The sequence below is a fragment of the Melanotaenia boesemani genome, chromosome 6 (assembly GCF_017639745.1).
Source record: "Melanotaenia boesemani isolate fMelBoe1 chromosome 6, fMelBoe1.pri, whole genome shotgun sequence".
Taxonomy (NCBI): domain Eukaryota; kingdom Metazoa; phylum Chordata; class Actinopteri; order Atheriniformes; family Melanotaeniidae; genus Melanotaenia; species Melanotaenia boesemani.
The window spans coordinates 2,750,945-2,755,327 of record NC_055687.1 but is presented as its reverse complement, the minus strand read 5'-3'; the positions used below and the strand labels follow the sequence as shown (position 1 = coordinate 2,755,327).

Sequence of the window (4,383 nt, the reverse complement as noted above, 5' to 3'; positions counted from 1 at the left end):
TCCTCATCCGTCTGTTCTGGGATTCCCATAAACACCAGATTGTCCCGCATACTCCTGGCCTGTAGGTCTATTACCGTTTCTTTCATTTTTCTATTTTCTACTGTGAGTCGGGTCACTCCCTCCGTGAGGGATTTCACCGACTCCCTAAGGTTGACGTTCTCTGTCGCTAGCGCCTCCACCTGCTTCTGGCTAAACTCCAGCGATTCTCGGACGGCCTGGAACTCTCGGTGGAGAATCTCCAACAAGCTCAGACGGGCGTCCAAGCTGGAGAGCTTGTTATCTATTGATATTAATACATCCGTTGAGTCTTTGCTCGGAGGAGAGATGGATCCAGGTGATTCCTCATCGCGCTGTCGCTTAGCCGCTGAAGAGGTGGACGGAGTCGAAGTTTTGTTTGACTTCCCCATAACTATTAATTCGTAGCACTGATCTATGTAACTGGTCAGGCTAGCCAAATCCTCCCCGCTGTGCTCCAGAGTATCTCTTAATAAGTTCCCTTCTCCTTCTTTAGAAAAAACAATGTTTTTACAGGGTTAGTGAATTGGCGATGGTACAGAATTGAATAAATGAATTTGTTATTTAGCGCCTTGTCTCAGTCTGCCGTCTCTCACTCACCAGTGTCACTTACCTCATGACGTCACTTACCTGCGACACCTCCGTCCTCCGTTCTTTGTATTTCTATTGTAGTGAAAACCGAGAACGTTCTTGCTTTTAAAACTCGTGTTATTATAGCCAACCGGCTCCGTTGTAAACATAATTGTTCACATGCCTGCATGTGCACTACGGATGTTTCCAGAGGATTCCAGTAGGGGGTTCATAATAGAGCTCAGACCAGATAAACCCTGTTTCCACCAGCAGGTCCGGGTCAGTACGGGACAGTTTGGTACAATAAATCCTGATCTCTGTTGTGTTTCCACAGCCAGCCGTACTATTACCTGGTATTAGCCAGGAGCCATGGCTGCATCATCTATGTAATAATATGATGCTTTCCTTGAATTACAACCAAGAAAAACATGACACACAAACAAAGGAGAAGAATGGTGGACATCCAGCGGTTTGTCTTCTTGACATGTAAAATTTTAACATCAAAACTTACGCTGTATATTTAAACATTTAGCTGTTGCCACTTTGTTGTTATGGGATGATGATTCTTTCCACCAGTTAAAATTGCAGCGTGTCAAACTCCACCCTTTTGGGTCAGGTCAGAAAGACTGGGACCCCAAAAGAAGGGTCCCAAAAAGTGGGATAGTTTGGGTAGGACATTCTGGTACCCTTTCCAGTTTTTCCCCCGCATAAACTGTTAGGTTGTATTTATGAACGCAACATGACGTTTACTGTTAGCCACCTTTATAATCTAAGCTAAAGTGGCTTCATATTTGTAAAATGAGATTAAGAGCGGTGAGGAAGGTCTGAAGCTCTCAGTCCCGTGGTACGTTGGGCTGATATGAAGGGAGGTAATGCCAGGTTATTAAAGGGTAGTTGCTTTAGAATAAAACACATGCTTCTGCACTCGGAGGTGTAGGAGTTATTTTGAGAAGAGGAAGCCAGGCATGGAGAGGCAGCTCTTGCCTAACGTAGATAGACAGAAAGATGAAAATTATTGCTCCCACCAAAGGCAGTTAAAGAGGAAAAATTCTTGAGAGGTTTCTGTTCTTGAGGCAGCAGATTAGCTAGCTACCATTGATGAATATTTGTTTTCCTCACAATTATCTCTTTTTCCTTATTCCAGGGAGCCTTCTTAAGATCTGGCCAAAGGCAACAGATGAAAATGAGCCCTTTAGCTAAATCTGGCATATTTAGAAGTGTCCTGTTTGGTAACATGGTCTGTCTCTGTTCGATGAGCAAGTAAGGTAAAGTTACCAGGGAAAAAGTTGGGAGAGAAAGATACAATAGAAGTGACTCTTTTTAGGCGCAACCATTGGGCAAGAAGATGTTCAAGAAGACGTGGTGACAACTGACCACAACAGGGGTTAGCCAGGCCTAAACCGAGGCTCCTCCCCACAGTTCATCATCATGAATATTCAAAATCACTAAAAACTGTATCTACACTGTTAGAAGATATCCAATTCAACAAGCACCCAACAAAACACAGAAGAAAGCATCGTACCGACCCGTAACATACCAAACGGGGGCATGTTTACCATGGTGTAGCACCTCCTTCTTTTTAGTACAGTTTGAAGACGCCATCAAGGTCATTTAGTTCCTGGAGTTGTGGTGTTGGGATTCAGTCCCTTTCTTGCCTGACATACTGCAGGTTTCCAGCTGCTGTAGAGTTTGTGGACATCTCTGAAGCATTTTTTCTGTGATGGATGCAGGATGTGGTAAAATCTGCAAGACCTTCCCTGAAAGAGATGTCGTCTAGAGGGCAGCATGTGTTTGCTTTTAGCATTCATAGTTCCTTCCAAACATACGAGCTTCCCATCCCGTATGCACTCTGATACTATCAGATGCAGGCTTTTGAAGTGAAGGCTGCTAACACGCTGGAAGATCTCCCTCCTCTTTAGGCTTGAGGGTGTGGCGTCCATGAGAAGTCATTTACTCACATGGCTTGGCCACCACGATTCCATGCCTGAACCCAATTGAGAACCTTTGGGATGTGGTGGAGGTCCGACTTTCCTGTCAGCACATGATCTTGTACAGAAATGGATGCAACTCCAGATGGAAGTAAATATTGTGACATTGCAGAGGCCATAGATAATGCTGCTGTAATTAAAACTAAAGACAGTCCAAGGAAATATTCAAGTGTGTGACTTCTTTCTTTGTTGCACAAGCAGTGGATATTAAAAGTGGGCCTGAAAAGAACAAAAGAGAGGGGCCGAAAAATGACACAAAAACGAGATTGAAAACAGCAACACCAAACAACCAGCTGCTACATCTGCATAGAAACACAATCCCCCCTACGGTCTCTGTATGAAAACCAAGCAGAGAACCATTAGGAGCACCCATGGGCGGACCTACCGGGGCGGCATTTAAAGCCCAACCATCCCTGCTGCCTCCCCAGCTACTAGCACCGAATTAAAGCGTTAATAATTATAGCAAATCTGACATTTAAGAGCGTGGATCTCTGATGTCAGTGAATGCAGCACGAGGAAATGCAGCAGCGGCCAGAAACTGATTTGTTTTGAAACTAAGAGGAAGGAAACCAGGAAAGAGCTGCAAGGACAGAAGACAGCAGCACGAAAGGAAACAGGTAAAACTACAAATACCTACATCGTACTAGGAAATGAAATAATAATGACAGCTTGGTTATAACAGCTGCTAATAGGTGCGATGCCGATTTTGAGTCGACAAAAAAGAAAGTTATTTCTTTACTTGTACACAGTAGTGATGTAAGAGGAAGAGTATCTGCAAGATGAGGAAGGAGAAAGAGAGATTAAAGACAACATGCAGGGTTCAGACAGTGAAAGGAGAAAATCTGCGGCCTCATTTATCGAGTTTGTGTTGGTAGAAAAACCGACGTACGCCAAATATCGTCAACCTTTGGGATTTAAGAAAACCAAACTTGATGGGAAAATATTCCTACCTCCTCCACGCAAACTCTGACCATGGCTTCCATGGCTGGATGAGCAGCGGACAGCGGGACAACGCTGGAGAAAACGCCGCTTTTTCTCAAATCTGAGATTTTCCACTTCCTCAACATGTCTTCATTCAGACTGGAAGACAGAAAATGTCAAAAATAAACATTTTAAATACTGTTTCGTAGCAATGTGTTGAATTTTACAACCCAGCTTTTCATACTGTAGCTTCAGCAGCACTTACACACCAAACCTTTTACAGTTTTTAATGAAATGTTGTTTATATATATATATATATATATATATATATATATATATATATATATATATATATATATATATATATAATATTTATTTATCTCATTCACAGCTTGATTTCATGAACATTTCCTTCCAAAAACTATTTTTTCTGGTTTTTGACAGCATTTCTTAGTGTGATAAATGGAGATATCCTAAAAATCCCTTAAAATGTAGGTAAATTAGAGCATTTCTGGCTACATCATACCTAATCTGAATATTTAGACATAACATTTTAGAAAACTTGCAACGCAAACAATAATAGTCTGAATGTGAGGAAGAAAGCAGGAAGTTTCATGGTTCCAGTTACTGTTTTCACCTGTAGCGTGTCGTCTTAGTGATGGTTTCCTTCTTGTTTGTGCAGATGGTTAAACTGGGGTTTAAGAGCTTTGTTGGGGTGGATGGTGGTGAGGGCCTGCTGAAAGGAGCTGCTAAAACAGGCCTCTATCAGGACCTCAAGCCGGCGCTGCCTGCACCAGAACCGCTGCCTGCACCAGAACCGCTGCCTGCACCAGAACCGCTGCCTGCACATGCTGTACGAGGCACTCAGCTTTAGAGAATCAGACATGTT

General features: G+C 42.9%; 1 pseudogene; it reads left to right on the top strand.

Moving 5' to 3' along the window:
• Nucleotides 1–3,169: 3,169 nt before the first annotated feature.
• LOC121641319 overlaps nucleotides 3,170–4,383 on the top strand; it is a 1,748-nt pseudogene continuing 534 nt past the window's right edge.